General features: G+C 40.0%; 1 long non-coding RNA gene and 1 other non-coding gene across 2 annotated transcripts in view; one reads left to right on the forward strand and one right to left on the reverse strand.

Moving 5' to 3' along the window:
* The window catches only part of LOC144332830 (uncharacterized), a 170,880-nt gene that overhangs the window by 15,080 nt on the left and 133,442 nt on the right, over positions 1-22,358 (forward strand). The gene's annotated exons all lie outside the window — the stretch shown is intronic.
* LOC114674921 (U6 spliceosomal RNA) lies at positions 17,989-18,093 on the reverse strand. Its single transcript, XR_003726017.1, has one exon. It is a non-coding gene; the product is annotated as a U6 spliceosomal RNA (small nuclear RNA).

The following is a 22,358-nucleotide window of genomic DNA, read 5'->3' on the forward strand; positions in this document are numbered from 1 at the left end:
AGTCAGCCTCATTAGTTAATTCAAAGATTTGTTGAATGCCTACTGTTATCAGCACTGTGCTCCCCTGTGATACAGCGGCACTGCCCTCATATGTTTCATAGTGTAATGTGAAGACATACAGGAGAAAATATCTATTTTAATTATCAGAAAATAAATATTTTGTAACTACCATGAAGTATTTTAGATTTAAAAAGAACTATGGAGACTAATAGAGGAAACACTTGTGTATTCACAATCAGCTGTAGAAATAAAATATTCCTATGGCAGTTGAAACCCTTGTTAACCCTTTCCTGAAGACAGATTTCTCCTTCAACCCTGAAATAATTATTTCCCTTAATTTGACATTTATTATTACCATGCATTTCTTTGTATATTTACGTTATGAGTTGACTTGTGTTCCCCCAAAAATGTTTAAGTACTAACCGTGGTACCTGTGAACTTGACCTTATTTGGAAACAGCATGCATGCAGATTAAGAAGAGATCATTAAGGTGGGCCCTAATCCAATATGACTGTGTTGTTATAAATCAGGAAAATTTGGATATAGAGCACACAGGGAGAATGCCAGGTGAACATGAAAGAAGGCATAGGATGATGCATCTAGAAACCCAGGAACACCAAAGATTGCCAACAAACCACCCAAAGCAGGAGAGAGGTCTTGAACAGATCCTTCCCTCAAAGCCCTCAGAAGGAGCTAGCACTGCCAACACCTTGATCTCAGATTTCTAGCCTACAAAACAGTGAGATAATACATTTCTGTGGTTAAAGCTACTCAGTTTGTGGTACTTTGTCACAGCAGCCCCAGTAAACTAACACAACTTATTATACCTGTATGTGTTCCTAAACAAATCATAATTTTGTTTACACATGTTAAAGCTTTATATTGTTTTACCAAGCTGCAGGTAGTCTTCCATGAGTACTTTTACAGTAGCAAAATAGAGTGTATTCGAATTGAAATTCATCATCTCGGTACATCTATACTGTTGTTAAAGTGGTTTATTAGTGGAAACAAAAATTGGATAGCATTGGGGTAGGAAAGAAAGAGGGCGCTGTCCTAGTTCATCTTGTAAAAGATATCAGGTCCATTCACTGGGCTATGGCTCGGACTTATGATATCAGTACTTTTCTCTGAGAATGATGTTTATGAGATTCATCCTTTGGTACATGTAGCTTTAATAATTCCCTTTTCCTTGCTGGGTAATAGTCCATTTCATGGATAAACTTTCATTAACACAATTTAAATATCCATTTTCCTTATAATGGACATTACAAACAATACTATTATGCACATTCTCATTGGTATCTCCTTGCACATATTTGCAGTAAATTTTTAGAAGTTTGTACCTAAGAATTGAATTCCTGTATTATTACGTGTTTAAATTTTCACTACCACCAGCAATGTTAAACAGTTCATGTTGCTACACAACCTCATCAACAAACAATACCATCTGGCTTTTAATTGTTTCCAATCTGGCCAGTGGGTGCAGAGCAGATATTCAGTGTTATGACGTGTTCTGTGAACAAGCAAATACAAGATGCTATGGGAATGTGTAAGGAAAGTCCAAACTAGTATGGGAGGTGTGGTAGAGAGGGATCCCTTGTGGAAGTAATACCTAAGCTGAGTCTTGAGGCATAAATGGGCATTAGCCAGGTGTAGGGAGGTGGGAAGGGTGGTAGGGCTAAAGGGAGCAGCTTGATGGAAAGTGTAGAAGTGGGAGTACATATGGCATAGGTGGGCAGGAGGACAGAATGTCTCCACTAATGCCAATATAGGCCTTCATTGATTTAGGTGGACCTACCTCCTCAAGGGGCAGGAACAAGCAAAACCCCTTTATGAGCTCCGCAGTGACTCCTATTGCTTCTAAGTCTAGGGCATATGCCTTGAAAGTTGAATGAAATTTTTTTTTCTCAATAAGAATTTAGAGTTCAAAAATGGGCCAGTGGATTGGCTTAGGTCCTCAACTGTATTTTGTTTGAATGCCACAGTTATTTTTTGTACTTTATGCTTTTATTATTAAATGGTATTAAATGATTTCTCTTCCCAACATTCTCTACTGTCTTGTATCGAGACCATTAACTCATTTCTTATCTCCCAGATCTCCGAGGTCATTTAAGTTTGAGACCCGTAGCTGAACTGTAGTGGTGTGCATAGGTAATTAGGAGGAACAATTAATCTATCCTTGGGATAAATTGCCTAATTAAGATGCTCTTGTTGAAGTCACTGATAGGACTACAGCTCTAGTGGTGAGCTACAGAAAAAAAAATCTCAATTGGAGGATCCAGGACCACCCTTGCATATGAGATTGGACCCCATTTCTCCCCTGGCAAGTAGAGAGGCTTGGGAGGCTCATCTGGCACACACATACAGATGTATCTTAAGCTGGCAGGAATCCAATTTGGAAAATGGTGTATGAGGTGGGGATGGGGAGAATCTGGGAGTGGGAAGGAGAGGAATTTTCCTAGGAAAGAGAGATTTCTACAGAGAGACTTTACACAGAGGCCCTTCGGTGGAAAAAGTTTGCTACATGATGGCTGGGAACCCTGGTAAACAGTGGGGAAAATATCCATGAGGGATACCTTCCTTTTGAGGCTCAGAAAAGTCCAATTTAGTAGAACCTCCTATTGTTTTCTAGATTTGTAACTCTTCTCTGATATTACCCAAACCCTTCTGTTTTCAATCTGTCTGATATAGCCTGGTGCATTCAGGGAGACTGAGAGGTCAGGCAGCAGGGAGAGGGCGCCGTCCTAGCTCATCTTGTAAAAGATATCAGGTCCATTCACTGGGCTATGGCTTGGACTGATGATATCAGTACAGGTTTAGGAGAGATGTCTGTGGAGAATCTCCAAAGGACCAGAACCAGAGAAACACATCTGAAAAATGACAAACTCAAATAATATAGGTTACTATTACACTGGTTCTGTCTTGGTTGCAAATTTAAAAACCATGTTGTAGCCCAGACCAATTATGAACCAAAATTTCTGAAGAGAGAGGATCCTGGCAACAGTATTTAAAAAATACTTCCCAGGTGATCCCAATGTTCAGCCAAGATTAAGAACCACTTTGTTGAGAATATTCTCTTCTGAAAGGGTCCAGAGGGGTCCGTAGCATGCCTGGCTCACATTTAGTCTCAATAGTAAAATAGAGTGTATTTGAATTGAAATTCATCATCTCGGTACATCTATACTGTTGTTAAAGTGGTTTATTAGTGGAAACAAAAATTAGGTAGCATTGGGGTAGGAAAGAAAGAAACGCAACTAGAAAGAAAATGCTTTGATTTTTTTGTTTGTGAAAATTTTGCAAAATATTGCAAATTTTGCTGGAACAAGGTTGAATTCCACCCTATTTTATCTCTTGCAGCAATTCTAATGCCTAGCATCAAATGCTCTCCTGCATCACCCTCTGGTTCATAGATCCCAAAGAGGTTGCATATTCCATCTCAGAAATTCATTCTTCATTGAACTTAAAACATGTTTAGACTCTCAGGGCATTTAGAAGGGGCTGCTTAGAGAAAGCCCTGCAGGGAGCCTGCCATAATGATGCGGCTTTAAAGAAAACTCTAGACCACCTGGAGAGAATCACTAACCACTCTCTGGTGTTTTGTCTTCTTTCTAGATCTCCAAACTTTCTGCAGTCCTTTGGTTTGGTTTCTAAGGCAGAATTTATGATATGTTGCTGACTGAAGAAAAACTGAATTTTATATAATAGTCTTTTTGGGTTTCAATTTCTCACCAGAAGAACCAAGTAATATTTTCCCACAATTTTCCCCAATGTGTTTCATGCTTATTTTATTCCATACCCTCCCTTAAGATGGAATGGAGAGGGGAGGCAGGTAAACGTATAGACCCCTCTCACAGACGGTCTTAAAAGCAGAGGTTTTACTTTTTTTTTTTTTTTTCTAAATAAGGAAGCAGAAACTTCAGCCATGTTTCTGTGTGTATGTACATGTACGTATGTGTGTGTGTGTATGTGCATGTACGTGTGTGTGTGTGTGCATGTATGTGTGCACTTGAGTCCCTTAGTGTGGGAAAAGGGAAGAATAGGAATCTTCTTGTATGACTTCAAATAATGACCAAATGGGAGCTCAGGCTTATGTTACAGACACTACTGGCTTGGGTTTCATGACACGTTGCACTGGAATGTCAATCTCTGATCCTCCTGCTCAGCTAATCATTTAACCTGGTTAGCCGTTGTTTCATGTGGATATGTTGGGGATTTAGAGGATGGAATTGAATGTGCTGGAAGTTTGCTTTCAAAGCCTCATTTTTAACCAGAGGATGCCTATTGCCTTCTATATGAGATCATATCCCTCTTTATGTATACCTGGAAGAGCTCAGTTGAGTGGGTTTTCTTTAAAAACAAAACAAAACAAAACAGATTTTGTGTTCTTCTCTTTTACAATGATTTATTCAATATTTGTTTCTCATCAACATTCGGGTATCACTTCCCACATCTTCACATACCTGAGGCGAGTTTGCTTTCCAATTAAATGCCTCTGGTTGGCTGTCCTCTTCTCTTCACTACAATTGTTCATTTCCCCCTTCCATATCAGGCCTAAGGAAGACTCCAAAGGTGTTGTCATAGTTAGCATATTTTTTTATCAGGTCTGAATGAAGTCGGTGCCTGTTCAGTGTCTGAGATGAGTCCATGGGCCAAATCGATAATGAGCCTGTTGAGACAAATAGGCCAGCAATCGTTGTAGCCAGGCCAAAGGAGACAAGCAAAATGCCAATTGCAGACCCGGTGGTGAACCAGGCTGCTGAGAGCAGAAAGTACCGGATTAATGAAATCACAGCCACTCAGCTTGCACCCGGAACTAAAGCAGCTTTGGGAAAGGCATACGGCAAAAAATAAGCCAAAGTTAATCGCAAAGTCTGGCGTCCAATAAAGCAGCATCTACTTGAAAAGGAAAGCACATCAGCCGCTGCACAGTGACTTTTCTCCTGTTCCGTCAAGCAGGGGGATGTGCGGAGTGGGATTAGCAGAGCATCAACCCACACCACGGCGGCTGCCCGGGTGGCAACAGAGCTCTGGCCCGCGGGTGCCTGGGCGCTGAGATGGGCCGATGCATTTGCCCAAGTCAGCCAGCTGTGAATTTGACTATGGGCAGCAGCGAGGGCAGCTCCAGAGCTCGCCCCACCCTCACTTTCCTTCCCACTCATAAAACAGCCACGCCGTGCATGCTCTATTGTTTCCTACCAATTCTTCCTGCGCTGCCAGTTATCAGCAATAGTCTGTGCGCTCGAGTGCATGACCTCATTTAAAGAGCTTTGGCAGAATGTCAGCGTCATGTTTTTCCCCTCCTCGCTTAATGATGGCGTTCCTTTTTGCCACTTGATTTTGAGTCTGTTATAATTGCAGCGAAGAGCTTCTATTCAGGACTTTGTAACACTCCCACTCTCCTCCCAAAGAGGCAAGAAGAGGTGAGAGGGTTATGGGCTGTCATCGGCTTGCTGGCTTGCCTGAAATTTATTTTCACTGTTGTTATAGACAATGATCAGGGTTTAAATCTTGGGCTGCTCTCTGACTGGGCTGTTTGAAATCTGGTTGCATTTTCTAAGGGTTATTTCATGGAACACTAGAGGGATGAAAATGGGTGTCACTTATGGAAATAGATTCCTCGGTCACCTAAACTTGAGAAACATTGGGTTTTCTAATTGTGTTAAGTATCTGTATTGTAAGTGGCTCAATATTTTTAAGATGCTGATGTGCCTTTTGGATGTGGATAGTGAATAGAATCAGCAAAGTTTTGCAAACTTTTCGGCCTTAGAATCCTTTTTTCTATTATTTCGAATTTTTGAAAACATTCTTTAAAAATTCTTTCAAATATTTGAAAGAATCATAAAAATAGGATCATCGCAGATATAGTTAGTACAGATACAGTCGTACCAGAGTAGGCTGAACCACTAATCCAGATGACTGATATCCTTAGAGAAGGGGAAAATTTGGACACAGAGACAAATGCACGCAGAAGAATGCCATATGGACACTGGAGTTATGCTTCCACAGGCCGAGAAACCCCTAGAAGCTGCCAGAGAGGACTGAACAGACCCTTCAGAGGGAGCATGGCCATGAAGACACATTGACCTCAGACTTCTAGCCTCCAGAACTGTGACCCAATAAATATCTGTTGTTTGAGCCACTCAGTTTGTGGTACTTTGTCATGCAGCCCTGGGAACTAATGCACTATGTAATGGAACACTGTTTTGAGGAATTTGAGAAATGCTGCTTAACAGGCTTACCACAATAACAGATATAATGGTCTAACAATATATTTGCAGAACTCTGAGATTTTAAGAAGTTTTAGACTCAATTTAGGATTTTCTGTATATTTGCAGGCAGAGTAAATTCTGACTATATTGATGTTATTTCACATTTAAAAGAAAAATATTGGGCCAATTACATGAGATATTGTGTAAAGCAAACGGACAGACTGCCTTCTTCCATCCTCAAATGTTCAAATTATTAACCTGGTTTCACTACTTAAGCCAACACGATCTTTCTGCCTTGCCTGAATAACTGCTGCAGCCTTTAATTAGATAGGTTGGTGAAAGTGTTCCAGGAGTTACACTAGCCTGTCTGTATTGTATTCCTTTATCCCATGTGGTTGGATTAAAATGGATGGATTAAAATTGGATACAATTCATGGTTGCACAAGAACTAGTAGTGCAGCTATTTTATTGAGAGAATTTCTAAGGATGAATAGTGATGCCCAAATTTAAGGGATTCATAGGCTAGTAAACATTAAAACATAATTTGAAGATGACATAGGTTTGCAAACTTTTTCTTTTGTCAAATAAGTATATTAAAACAACAATTGACAAAATGAACAAGAATCAACAACCACCGTGTGCTAGTGACATTGTTTAAACCTTTTAATTGTACCAAGTAGGAATATTAAAACAACCAACACCTAAACATACCAAAAAACAAAATCAACCTCTGTAACAACCATGAACTAGTGATATTATATATAAAAGTAAAGGATATTTCTAAAACCAAAAAAGCAGAAAGAACAACATGTCATAATGATACCAATGGGTTATGTGTTTTGAGTGTTATGTGCCAGGCATGTTCCAAATGCTTTATATACATAAACTCTATTAATCCTCACAAAAAGACTAAAAGGTAGACACTAACACCTTAATTTTATAGGAAAAGAAATTGGGCACTGAGATGAGAAGTTGACTAGGGTCATCTGCTGATAGATGGTAAGGCTGGGAATTGAATCCACAAGACAGGCTCTGGAATGTATGATGTGGGATCTTGAGCATCATATGATCGTGCATCTCTAATAAGATGATTCTTTCCAAAAATAGAAATCTCAGCAAACATACTCAGATGTTTCTAGGGGTGAGTTCATGTGGATATTTTTATTTTATTTTTTTTCTCATTTTGCTGCAGATCTGTTATAATACCATCACAGAGCAGTCTGGACTGGAATTTAGGAAGCCCGAGACTGCAGCTGCAGGCTGCAGCTCAGCAAGGGATCCAGAATGGAAATGTCCTGTGCTGTTTATTGGGGGAAACCCTAAGACAGATAAAGGAAATAGCTCATTTTTCTTTAATAAGCCATCTACGTTTTGTGGTAGGGCTTGAGCAACCTTCTAAAAGGTGAGTGCAAATCAATCATTTCAGTTGACATTTTCAAAATACTTCCGGGTGGCAGAAAGTTAATGTATCAAATGCCATTAAAGGTTTAAAACAACCAAACCAAAATAAATACACTTTAAACTTAACCTCAAAACTTGGGGTGTGATTCAGTGTTCAGTTTGGAGTGTGTATGTTTGTATGTGTGCGTGCGTGTGTGTGTGTGTGTGTGTGCATACATGTGTGGATGTTGTATGAGATGATTTGGATTCCATTGCCGGGGATGTATATATGAAAGCACACCACACAAACCACTCAAAAAAGAATACCATTAAGTACATACATGACATTCTATACCTAGAAATTATCATGTAAATGTAACCTTTGCAAGGGAAAACCTTTGCAGCAATTTAGTGAAAGGAGCACATGCTTTAGGGTCGGGTAAACAAGTTCAAATCCCAGTTCTTATTCTTCCTTGCTGTGTGATCTTGGAGAAGTCACTTTTGTAGTTCATTCAGGTTGCTATAACAAAATACCATAAATTGGGTGGCTTATAACCAACATACATTTATTTCTTATGGTTCTGGAGGCTGGGAAGTTCAAGATCAATGTACCATGAGATTCAGTGTCTGGTGAGGGCTTGTTCTTCACAGATAGTGCCTTCTCGCTGTGTCGCTACATGGTAGAAAGAGCAAGGCAGTCCTCCGGGATCTTTTATAAGGGCACCAATCCCATTTATGAGGGCTTTACCTCCATGACTCAATCAACTCTAAAAGGCCTAATCTCTTAAAACCTAATGGGGATCAGGTTTCAACACATGGATTTTGGGAGGACACAGACTTTCAGATGACAGGAGTCACTTAGTTATCCTGTCTCATTTGTGAAATGAGAACAATAGCCCATCTTATAATTTTTTTTTTTTTTTTTTTTTTTTTTTTTTTAGTGAGGATTGGGCTAATTTATGTGTAATGATTAGCCGTAGTGTTGCTCAAAAGCTAATTTTATATTATTTATTTATTTACTTTTGCATTGAGAAAGAGTTTCTCTCTGTCATACAGGCTGGAGTGCAGGGATGCAGTCTCACTTCACTGCAACCTCTGTCTCCCCAGGCTCAAGCAATCCTCCTACCTCAGCCTCCTAAGCAACTGGGACTACAGGCACATGCCACAACACCAGGCTAATTTTTATATTTTTTGTAGAGACAGGGTTCAGCATGTTGCCCAGGCTGGTCTTGAACTCCTAGGCTCAAGTGATCCACCTGGATCGGCCTCCCAAAATGCTGGGATTACAGGTGTGAGCCACCTTGCCTGACTGCTGATTTTATATTTTAATAAATATTTATATAGTGTTCATTTACAGACCCTGTTCTAAGTGATTTATAAATGTTCATAATAACTCTGTGAGGGTACATATGAGTATTATTTCCATTTTATGGTTGAGAAAAATGAGGCATAGAGGTTAAATAACTTGTTTAAGATCACAGAGCTGGTAACTGTCAGAGAAGGGGTTCAAACCCAAGCAGTCTGGTGCCAGAGACAAGGTTCTTGGTCACTACTCTATAGCACCCCAATAACTGAAATTGAAATACGTTCCATTTTAAATATTCGTCAGTCAAGCATACATGGAAGATGCTTTACCAGAACTTCAGACACAAAGGAAATAGTTGGATATAGACAACTTGTATATGAATTGAATTAGCTGTGAATAGAGATTGTACAGCGTGGATTTTCCTCTTAACCACCAATTTCCTTTCATTAGGGGTTGACACTTGTGTGTGGGCATCAGCTTCCTCAGTGACTCTTATTTCTCTCTTGTCTTTTCCCATTTACCTTCTGGTGTCCTCTCTGGCCTGACCCACCTCCCTCCGCTCCCCAGGGTCCTGCGCTGACCCTCACTGGATGCAGAGCCTCTCAAGCTGTCTTGCAGGCTTTCTGTCTTTGTACCTGTCGTAGGTGTGGGCCACCACTCTCCCAACCCCTTTCCTGGTTCCAGGCCACTTCTTCTCCTCGTCTCTTTTCTCCACCTTACCTAGGCTCCCACATGTATCCAATTCTCACACTCTTAGCACGGTAGTTTACCTATCCTCTCTCAACCCTGCAATCTAATCAAGCACCTGCCTTTTCTACTTTCCATCATTGACACATATCTGGAAGGAGAAATTGTACTAGCCATCTCTTCTTTCTCTTGTGTAATCCACTTCTCAACTCCTGCAGTCTATTTGGCTTCCTTCCACAACACTTGACTGAATTACTCTCGCGGTGGTCATCAATGCCTTGTTAATTGTTAAATCCAATAGCATCTTCTCAGTCATCACACTTGACCTCTCAGCGAGACCATGCATGGGTTGGCCTGGGGCCAAGCCTCTTGCCTCATTTCCTGTTACATCCCCCTTGCTTCCACACCACAGCTACAGTGGCATACTACTGTTCTGCAAACGGCAGTCCATCTCACAGCCTTGGCATGCGTTGGTGCCTTTGCCCCTAGAACATGATTCTCCAGACATTTGCGTGGCTCCCTCCGTCTTCATTCTGATACCTGTGTGTGTCACTTCTTAGCAAAGCCATCCCTGAACACTGTTATCTAAAGTGCACCCCCTTTGCCCATCTCTTTGCCATCACTTTCTATCCTCTTACCTGCTTTAGGTTTTTCTCAGAGCATGTATCATTACCTACCTGTTCTTTTTCTGTATCCCCCAGAATATAATTCCATGAGGTCAGGGACTCTTCCTCTTTGTTTTGCAAGTATATTTCTGGCAGCCATAGTAGTGTCTAGCATATAGTAGATGTTCTGTAAGTGTAGCTGCTCTTGGTCACTACTCTAAGGGTTGAATGAGTTTCAATGCCCCTCATCTCTTAGCATCTGTGACGCCACTCTTTCTGGTCCTCCTATTGCCTCCTTGACCATGCCCTCTCTTACTTGCACTTGATCTTCATTCTCCTTGGATTTTAGGATTTTGTTCTTGGTCCTTTTTCTTTTCTGCTTTATATTTTGCTCTTGGGCAACCTCATCCATTTTGGTGGCCTAGGCTCTCCCTGCATGGTGATGTCTCTTAGGTCTTTATCTCCCAAGGGGCAGATCCATATTTCCAACAGTGTGTTGTGCTCTGTGCAGAGATACCCCATACTCAGCGTCGCCCAAGGGGGCTCATTATTCACCCTCTAGATTTTTCTATACTTCATCTCAATTAATGGACTGTCATCTACCCAGTTGTCTAAGCTAAAAACTTGCTACCTTTCCCTTACATATCTAAATTTTAGCATGTCTTCTTCAGAAGAAATCCATCTTTCTTTTTGCCATGCTTGAGGCCAGGCCTCAGCATCTCACACCTGTACTATTTCAATTGTGCCCTCTACGCAGTCAGACGCTTACCCTAGAGCTATACCCCCTCCTACCAGCGCACTGCATTGTTTTCCTGCCTCCAGCTTCTCTTACCTCCAATTCAATACAGCTACATGAATTGCTGCCAGATTTCTTTTTCTTTTTCTTTTTTTTTTTTTTTTTGAGACGGAGTCTCGCTCTGTCACCCAGGCTGGAGTACAGTGGCCGGATCTCAGCTCACTGAAAGCTCCGCCTCCCGGGTTTACGCCATTCTCCTGCCTCAGCCTCCCGAGTAGCTGGGACTACAGGCGCCCGCCACCACGCCCGGCTAATTTTTTGTATTTTTTTAGTAGAGACGGGGTTTCACCGTGTTAGCCCGGATGGTCTTGATCTCCTGACCTCGTGATCCACCCGTCTCGGCCTCCCAAAGTGCTGGGATTACAGGCTTGAGCCACCGCGCCCGGCCCAGATTTCTTTTTCTAAAATGGAAATTTGATCAGCATTTTCCTCCTTCAAGAATCTTGGTGCATCCCCACTGCCTTGAAATTAAAATCCAAACACACTAGTATGATCGACAAACCCTCATGGTGATCTTAAGGCCTTTTGAATCAGCTCTGAGAGAACAAAGGATTTAATGTGAGCTGCAGCATCAAAGCCGGTGCCTTCCGCCTTGATAGCAGGGAGAATCCCAAGGTGTGGGCATGCCTTATACCTCAGCAAGACTCACATCGGGCAGGAGCAGTGAAGTGTTTCTCAGTACTAGCAGGGGGGTGGGGCGAGATAGTTAACCTAAAGAGTTAATCTAACACTGCGTCTACTGGCAAAATGTTATTTCCTCCAAAGATATGGATTTTTTTCCTGAGAAATGTTAATGAATATAATGAGTATTTTTTAAGTGTTCTTACTTCATAGGAGATAATAATACTTATCACTCAATATATAACAGGTATTCTAAGACTTTATATGTATTAATTCATTTAATCATTAAACAGCATTAGAAGATACTGTGATTATCCCCATTTTACAGATGAAGAAACTGAGGCACAGAGGTTAAATAGCTTTCTGAAGGTTTTACAGGTAAAGGTAGGTCTGGAATTAAAATTCAGGTAATGTGACTTCAATATTAGTAAATAATTTAGGGGAACTGCAGTTTGCACTGAGAAGGGGGTGAGATTGGAATTGGGGGGACATATTTCCTTCTTCTTTCTCTGGAGCTCTCAATAACCAGGCTGAAGAGAATGCCATGAGTAATTGAGGCAAGAAGATACTGGAGGAAATTTTATGAGGGGGAGTTGGGTGACTAAATGGAGATATGAAGGGGTGGTGTGGAGAAGAGAGGGTAGGGGAAGGGGAGAGAGAGAAAGGCAGAGACACATAGAGATAGAGGTAGAGAGAGGGAGAGGGAGAGGGAGAGAGGGACAGAGAGAGAGAGAGATCAGAAATGAGAGTTTGGTCAGGTAGAAGTAGACACACCGAGTAGCCCTGAAGAAAGGCTGATTTAATCCCTCTTGTGTGTCTTAGTGGTAAAGGAGCTACAGAGATATTGGTCTTTTGAATGAACTAAGCTTGGATATTGGAGAGATGCATGATCTAGAGGCACTCAGATGAACCTGGGCTCCAGAGGCAATAGTACTAAACTTGTTACTGCCTCAGATTGGTGTTCCACTACAAAGCAAGGGCCTGCCACAACCAGATGCATGTTTCAGTGACAGCAAAAGACTCACCTTAGACTCATCACCGACTTGTCAACCAGAACTCCGATATCTGAGTTTGTCAAGGTGCTGCTCTTTGAGTCCGGTGACCTTCCTTCCCCCTTCCTTTTCCTCCTACTCTGGTCACTCCTCTCAATTCCTTCCCCTCTCTATGTTTGTCTTATAGATCTCGAAGGATGTGGGGTGTATTTGTATTATCATATAAAGCATGTGAAATTATGGTTTTCTCTGTGAATTTTTCTAAGAGCATATTTTGAATTCTATTGTTGGTATTTCCAGCAAAAAGCATAGAGCACATGGTAGGTGCTTAATAAATGTTTGATGAATACATAAATGAATAAATACCTGTAAAACATTTAATGGCACAGCAGCTGTTGCTTCTGTCACTTCTCATGCGTCTCAGTGGAATTCTATTTTGCATTCGAACACTATTCCCACTGAGAAGTAAACAACCTCCTTTTCGCCTTTTCCTTATGAGATTCCAGGGGTGTCATATGTTACATGGTGCTCCTTATGGCATGCAAATAACTCTTTATCCATGGTCCTTTCTGCTTCTTTAGTTTAGAAAAGAAATCTGCTTTGTATTAGAATTCTCCTCTGATTGGGAATCCACATCAAAAAGATTTTAATTCCTTATAGTGATTATGAAAAATTTCACTGAAGGATTTATTTTATGCTGGCTACTGTGCTAGGAATTTTCAACACATTTTCTCATTTAATCCTCAGACTAATCTCCATTTTAAAAAACATTACTTTTCATTTTTTAAAATGTAGATACTGAGGCTTAGAGGTTGAGTAACTTGCCCAAGACCATCTCACTAATAAGTGGAAAAGTCAGAATTTGAAACCAGACTCATATGAATCAAAAAAAAAAAAAAAAATCCCCCCAAGGAGGAACTATGAAGAGCACTGTGTTTCAGCAGCTTCCTGACTGCAGTGCAGGGGTGGTTCTCTGGACACCAGGCCCACTGGAAAGGCAGGTGTGAGCACATGGCCATAATTCCTGTGCAAGATGCTGTCATTTCAGCTGGGATATGTTGATGTGGTGATAAGGACAAAGAGAAGCAGAGACTGTGAACATATTTAGAACATAAAATTTGAGGAATTTTGAGATAGATTAGATGGAGGACGTTAGGCAAGGGAAGACTTGCTGGCAACTTTCTAGTACCTGGTTGGTTGCCTGGGTGTGCTGGGGCATCATTCACTAAATAGGAAATTCTAGAAAGGGAAGAGGAATTGGCAAGAAGATAATGAGTTCAGTTAGGGGGATGTACTTAAGGGTGTCTAAGTAGAACTTCTAGTGGACATTTGTATAAATGAGCCTGAAATTCCGAGGGAATGACTTAAATCTTCTATAGGGCCATTTGTGCTGTGTGATTATTTGATTTAAAGTTCTTTTTAGTTAGTAAAAGTTTTTCACTTAATAATCAGAGGATATCAAGGGAGTGTCTTTTAGTGAATCAGAGCCTCTTAGAGAAACCTGTTCCATATTATCCTGTTAAATGCTTGGGTGAGGTTTTCCTCTTTATTGCATTTTTCCATTGCTAAAATCATTCTGCATCATTAAATTTATTGTATTGCATGTTGCTTATTGTCTGGAAACAAATAGCTGATGGTGTCACCTCTACTTCTGTAGTATCAAACTTATCTTGATTGTGAGATGAACGATCCACCTCTATGAATTATCACCACTGTCTCTTTGAAAATATATGCCGTAATATCTGTTTTTCTTCTACATCATCTTCTAATTTCAAAGAATTATCATTTTTTCCCTTAATTAACCAGTTGGCCCTTCAATATTGCCTTGTTTATAATCCTAGGCACAAATGAAAATACCATGATTAAATAAATCTTAGGAGTCCCAACTCAGATTATCTCAACAAGGAAACTGTAAAATGCTCTAAGACGAAAAGAAATACAGGATGGTAATGAGAGATAAAAAGCATTATCTCACTGAACAAAGGAAAGAAGACATGAAAGCCAAAATGGGCTGACTACAGATCTCCTGTCTTTAAGCTGAGTGTCCGGTGTGGCTTCCTTCATGGAATGGATGGTTGCAATGAATTTTGGTCTCCCAGCATTTGAGCACTCTTCATATGTTTGTGAGTCCCCCACCCTCCATTACATTGTAAAGAGCTGGCTCCTACTAGAGAAGCTGAGAACATCATAATTGTTCGCCTAGACCCTGGAAGCTAAGGAGTGGGCACGTGACCCAGACCTCGACAATGAGGGATAGCCACTCCATGTTCAAAGCTGGATGCTGATAACATGGAAAAGGAAGGACAGCATGGACTCTGTTCTGGTGAGAATGGCAGCAGCAGCATCGAGTTTTCTGAGGCAGTAGAAAGTGGCTCTGGGGACCGAATGTGTGCCTATTGCCCATGAGTTGGAAATACACATTGTGGACTTTGTGTCCAGCTCTTGCTGCAGCTGTGTCTTCATCAGACCAGCTCTGCTGCATGTGGCTTTGGACACTGCTTTTGTCTGCAAAGCTTCCATATCTGGCCCTTCTAGAGGTTTTGTAAGATACCCAATACCCTTCTATTAAAACTATTCTCTGCTCACTTTAGCTAGAGATGTTGTCTTTGCTTGCAACTGAGTGATCCATCCCAATTCCATGTGATATACTAAATTTTAAGTAACTCAAAGTTCTGTCCGCCTATAGCTCCTCTCCAAGAATGTCATTAGAATGAATTTCACTTTGTCTTGCATTATAGCTACATATTTTGTTAAAAAGCAAATTTTTGAGTACAGAGACTGTATTTTATTCATTTGTACCCTCTGCTAGTGCCTCATTCCAAATGCCTTGCACATGGTAAATGTTATATATGAAATTGACTTGAGCAGGATGTAAATATACCTTTATAGCTGCATGGGCTAAACCCATCCCTGGCAGTGGACTGCACAACTGTGAAAAACCCTAGAAAGATCAGGTATCCTCACAATCAAGACTTAGGCATTATCATGTTCCTTCTGAGGCTTTGTTAGGTCTAGGACACTGGTCAGTAATAGCCAGTGATGGTGGCAATCCCTCCTCTAAGAATCTCCCATCAGAGTCCATTCACTGAACAATAATAGTTTGCGTTACAGTGCCTACTGGGTCTTCTGGTGAGTTACGATAGTGGACCCAACGTGATTCCTCTTTTCAGCCAAATGGACAGAAACTTCTTTCCTCGTTTAAAAAAAAAAAAAAGAAAGAAAAAAGTAGTCCCTAGAACCAGCAACATGTTGACTTATTTCTGTGAATCTCTTTTATTTTATGTACATGCAAAACAAACAAACAAACCATGTGTTTAGTTTGCATCTATTTCTTTTCTTTTCTTTTTTTTTTTTTGAGACGGAGTTTCGCTCTTGTTGCCCAGGCTGGAGTGCAATGGCGCGATCTCGGCTCACCGCAACCTCCGCCTCCTGGATTCAAGAGATTCTTCTGCCTCAGCCTCCCGAGTAGCTGGGATTACAGGCATGCGCCACCATGCCTGGCTAATTTTGTATTTTTAGTAGAGACAGGGCTTCTCCATGTTGGTCAGGCTGGTCTTGAACTCCCGACCTCAGGTGATCCACCCACCTCGGCCTCCCAAAGTGTTGGGATTACAGGCGTGAGCCACTGCGCCCGGCTCATCTATTTCTTATACATACATGCCCACCAGCCTAATTTTACATAATGCTTATTGAACATGTATGTAATATGGTACCTGCAGTCATATTTCACTGCTATTTGGCAGGAGCCTAGTGATCATATCTCTATTAAGTTACAATCAAGAAACCTGAAACTGACCATAGGTATAACTTATGAGATACACCTTATGAATTAGCTTGAGTTATATCTATGGCTAGATATAACCTAAGCTAGGTGGTAAATGGGGAAGAAATGCAATTCATGTTGATGATAGATATAACTCATGCTAGTTCAAGAAGTTAATTACTGGTATTAGCATGTACTTGCTTCTCAGTTTTACTTGTGGTCTTGATGCCTTGCCTGCACAAAGGTCTAAAGGAGTATGTGAATTTCACTTCCACTCTTCCTCTTACCTGTATATTATGACTTAGCAAAGGGCATTATATAATATTTTTGTCCAGTAGTGATTGCTATTTCTTTTGGCGGAGAGATAAATTTATCTTTAAAAAACTGTAAGAACTTTTGTAATTTCTCTGTTTCTCATAGCCCTATCGTTAAGTGCAAATTTGCCTTCATGTAAATAGGGTCTTCAGTATAGTGCCTAAGAGTAGAGTATAATGTAGTAATTAAAATATAGCCCCTAATATCAGACTGCTAGTGATCAAATTCCAGCTTTACCATTGAATAGTTTTGAATTATTAAAGTACTCACCCCTGATGTCTTGATCTGTGAAAAAAGTATAATGACCTATCTCAGTGTTGTGAGGAGTAAGTTAATTTTCACATATGGAGACTTAGAACCGAGCATGGTTCGTAATAAGACCTCAATCAGTGTTACCTATTATTGTCCAATTTTCCTTTTGTTTATCTTATTTGCAACTGAAAAAATAAGGCCATTCATTAGGTTTTCTAAAACTACAGCCATCGGAATTTAAAAGGAGCCAAGACACTAACATTGAAGAATTAAACCTCTTAGCATACATAATAGATCTAGAAGATGTTAAGTGACAAATTAATTTTTAAAACTTAGTAAATTCACCAATCATTATTAATTACCTTCTATTCCATTAAAACATTGTCTCATAGGTGAGTAGATTTTTGTCAATTTAGGTGCTAGTTTTTTGTAGATCATAAACATATGACTCAAAGTGGAATCATGCCATTTTAGATATTTCAGACTTGGAAGGGATCTTAGATAGTAGCTGTTTTCATTTTCTGCCTGAAAAGGAAACCCATTTGTCCAAGGTCTCACAATACTTAGGAGTTACAAGCCCAATAAGACCCATATTTTGAGTAGCAGTAGGACTAACTGGAAGGGAGTTTGCTCTCTTGGACTGTAAAATTCTATTAACTTACAGGACACACACAAATACAAAGATTTAGTCTGCAAGGAAGCAGTATATAAAAATAGACAAAATTAGATTGCTATTCAAAATACTTCTTACAAAGTAAGATTCATATTATAAGGGAAAAATTCATTTATATAACTGAATTTCACAGGTAAGTAACAATTTAATCTTAAGAGTTTATTATTCTTGTTATTCAGGTCTCAGGTCAAATGTCACTGCCTCAGAGAGGCCTTCCCTAACCATCCTAGCTAAAGAGGTCCCTCCTTTAGTCACTCTTCCCCCTTATAACTTTTTTATTTTCTTCACATTTTATATCAAAAATTGTATTTCACTCTCTCTCTTTCTCTCTCTCTCCCCCCACCCCTCCCAGTACTAGAATGTAAACTCCATAGGATATAAGGCATTTTGTTTTAATGGAACGCTTCATGAATTTGCGTGTCATCCACGTGCAGGGGCCATGCTAATCTTCTCTGTATCATTCCAGTTTAGTTTATGTGCTGCCAAAACAAGCATGACATTTTGTTTAATATTATATTTCTATGTGTTAGAATCATGCATAATAGTCTCTCAGTAAAAATACATTCATTTGATCAGATGAATACATGAAGACCCTGCTAAAGAAGCTTGATTTAACTTTGAGATCCTAATAAGGACAGTTGAAGAATTTTGTGCAGCAGAGTAATAAGATCATATTTACATGTTGGAAGGACACTCTGACAGCATTGTGTGCATAACATCTCCAGTGGCAATCAGAAAATTAAATTTAGTTTTGGACTTCATTTGAGAGCATTAGCAAATGTCATTTGGAGCAAATAAAGGCATGGGATTTTTAAAATAATTGGAAATCAGAAGAATAAAAGAAGAAAACAGAAAGAAGGAAGAAGAGGAAGAGGAGAAAGAGAAGAGGAAAAAAAGATACAAATTAAAGGTTTGTGAAAACAAACGCCTAGGAAAGTTAACTCTAGACAACCAAGCAGATACATCTCAATGAGAGGGAGAGACTTGGAGAGGCAGCAAAGGTTAAATGGACTAAAATAATTTCCTGGCACAAGTTTTGGGTTATGAGATGCTCTATCTCTGGATATCAATTTGGATCCTTACAATATTATTTTCAGAGCTACTTCACCATCTTCTCACCTGTGGTTTCTATGAAATTTTGTACTGACATATGGACTTAGTGATTGAGAAAGTTGCCTGTGCCATGGGAACTCTCAAAGGTCATATACAAGCATCAAGCAAACTGCTGGTGGGATTGGGTGGGGGTGCCAATGAACTGAGATGACTCTCTGTGTATTTCAGTATAAGAATAGTGGCTGTTCACCACAGCAGAAAGTAACAGGAACTCTTAGCATGCTGAATTTAATTCTAGAATCTCAGGTGGTAAAAAGAAGAGGTCACATAATTAACTCTCAGTTAATGGAAGAAGAACAGTGTCATGAATCATACCACATAGTAGATTATTTAAAAATTGCTTATAAAAATGGGACTTTGGAATGCACTCTTTGACTTCTCTGGCAGAGGATTTACATCTTATTTGCTTCGCTTAAGCTAATAGTAAAATTAGTTTGTAGTCATTCTGCATTTGGAAGATATTTGGCAGCAGTTGAATGAAAGGAGAGTAGGAGAAAAGGAAAGACAAGGTATATGGGGAGAGAGAAGGAACGGAGAAACATGTTGGCTGGCTGGAAAGTCAGGCCAGGGTAAAAGCTTGCCACATGTAAGCTGTATGGTGTAAACCCATGCATGCACAATGAAAAATTATATAAATAAGGGCACTAGGCCTGTAGAATCAGCATTCAATAAATATTTGTTGAATTAATAAAAAGATTTTTTCTTTGCATTTGAAGGAAGGATTTCTTATCTTACTGGACATCTGCATGTGGTTTATTCAGCATTTTTACTGGATGCTGTCTTGGGAAGAAGGCACAAAGATCCTCTTCCTGTGCTTTTTATCTTCCTCTCATTACTCTTCAGACTGACCCTGAAATAGTTAAAAAAAAAAAAAAAAAAAAAAAGCTTTTAGGTCTTGGGTATAAAACCAGCTGTTGCAACCATGCAACCAAAACTTAATATATCAATTTTTTTCAAAAGCAATGTGTGTTGTCTCTTAGGTATACATTTTTAAAAGACTGGAGAATGAGTTACTTTTGTCTGAGGTCTCTTGCTCTTGAATGCCTAGCCACTTTTGATACTTGTCGGTACAACATGTGCACAGTTAGTTACCATTGGTGAAGCTAGAAGCCCAATCTCTGCTTGCCCTGCTACTTCTGACAAGGGTCAGGACTATCTCCTCCAGTCTTATTAGAGGATGGTACTATGACTAGCTATCCAGCACAGCCTGAGGCAGCGAGGCACTCAGCTAGCCCACGCTGCTGCTCTCGTATCAGTTGGGACCCACTGATAAAGTGATCCAGATCTCACAGGATCTGTGGCTATCAGAACAATTGCACCACACTCTGCCTGGGGTGGTTTGAGATTTGAAGAGTTCATCTCTTCTTTGCCAGGGATCCTTCATTCTCTTTTCCACTAGACTTCAGCAGGACCAAGACATTAATGCTTGCTTGTGTTTGTATCCAGATGGTGTGAATCTATAACTCCATGTAAATAGACTAATCTTGGAGAGAATCTATTTTGCATCTCCATCATCAGACTATACAAGCATCTGTTCTAAGATACTGTGCCTCAGATATCTCATATACACCTACCTCCTTGTGTCGTGGCAGTGGACGATCAAACAAATAGGGTAAAGGCACACAGCAAACAGTTCTGACCAGACACCATCCAATCACCCGAGGGATATCTGTACTACTCCAAAAATTGTGATCTAGCAACCATATTAAAAGAAATTTTAGACATCTCAATTAAGAACACTCATTGTTATAGATTATTCTCATTTATTACTTCCAAATTGCTGGTGGAGTGCAGAAACAAAACCAAAGTCCAGGTGGCTCTGTGACATTTGTCAATGTCCTTTTATGTCAGAGAGTGCTAGCTAGTATTCCTCATTGCTAATAAAATACGGGCTGCATTTATATTGGTAATTGTGTTAGACTACATGTAATGGAAATTTGACCTCAGTGGTTTAATAGAGTAGGGTTTTGTTTTTCTTATGTACTCAAGTATGAACGTACAAATTCTAGTTCTTTAGGGCAGCTCCATGATGTTGTCTAGAACCCAGGCTCTCCCTACCTTTCTGCTTTGACTCCCTTACTGCTTGACTTTCTTCCTTATGGCTTTCTTCCAAGATGGCTTTTTTTTTTTTTTTCTTTTGAGCATCACATCCGATTCCAAGAAAAAAGAGCAGAGAGTGTGGGAAGAGGGAAGATAAAAAGCAAACGAGATAAGCTGGTTGAGTCTGTCCCTTTTTATCAGGAAAATGCTTTTCCTAAAATCTTAACTGTGTCGATTTCTACTTCCATTTCTTTGATCAGAACAGGAGCAAATGGCCACACTTAGCAAAGTAGGTTGTAAACGTTCCAGGACCGTATTGGTGAAAAATATAGTTAATATCTTATTGGTAAAGTTATTGGTTAGGCAGCTTATATTTTTCTCATGCTATAACATATGGAATAAATATTTTCCCAAATTCATACTCCAAATGATTCATCATAGAGGTTATTTCAAGCTTCTGTAACATAAAGGAAACAGCTAACCAGATTCTATCAAACTTTTGCTGGTGCAGAGATGGCGTGGATATTAGACCTAGATCTCAAGGACCTTATCTGTTTTCTTCCCTACTAGACTGTGAGCTCTGGTGAATGGTAGAGAAGTCAGTGAGGAAGGGTAGGGTCTGTAGTTTTCTTTTTTCCCAAGCACCTAATGTGTCACATATATATAGTAAGAGATCAAAAGAACATATTCTTGTTTTGTTTTTGTTTTTTGTTTTGTTGTTGTTTTTTTTAGACAGAATCTTGCTCTGTCACCAGGCTGGTATGCAGTGGCATGATCTCGGATCACTGCAACCTCCGCCTCCCAGGTTCAAGCAGTTCTTCTGCCTCAGCCTCCCAGGTAGCTGGGATTACAAACGTGCACCACCATACCCAGCTAATTTTTGTGTTTTTGTAAAGATGGAGTTTCACCATGTTGGCCAGGATGGTCTTGATCTCCTGACCTTGTGATCCACCTGCCTTGGCCTCCCAAAGTGCTGGGATTACTGGCATGAGAAGAACACATTTAATGATGAATGAATGCAGTCAAAGACAGTAGATCTGGGATTTGGCCTCATCACTGATTGGCTACAGGATCTTGAGCACATGGCTTGACTTTTTCATATCTGCTTTTCCCCAACTCTGAAATGGTGACATTACATGCCAATGCCTCACGGGGCTGAAAAGAAGGTCAAATAAGATAATGCATGACAAATAGTTTTTGCAAGGTGTAGGCATTTACAGTTTGCAAAGTGCTCTCAGTTCTAGTGCCCCTCTTGACTTTCTAGTCCTCATAGTTTCTCTTTACTACTCCATTATTACTCTAGTCCCACCCCTCATCTCTAGTAGAGAACAGCCATCACTGAATTGACTTCTGACAAAGAGACTAAAGCTTGGATGTCTTGTCACTGATCTAAGCTCATACAAATTACAAGTGGCAAAGCTTGATGTTCAGGTTTGAAAAAAAGCAGCATGCAATAAGCCTTCATTATTTATAGCCTGCTTTTTTCAAAAAAGGATTTAAGGAGATGAGAAGTTGTTATTACTTTAATCTAGCTACCCTGAGAAACGCATGCATGCAATAGCTTATAGATAGTTTAAAAGATAAAGTATCATTTAGCCTACTGAAG

This window comes from Macaca mulatta, chromosome 1 (genome assembly GCF_049350105.2).
Source record: "Macaca mulatta isolate MMU2019108-1 chromosome 1, T2T-MMU8v2.0, whole genome shotgun sequence".
NCBI lineage: Eukaryota > Metazoa > Chordata > Mammalia > Primates > Cercopithecidae > Macaca > Macaca mulatta.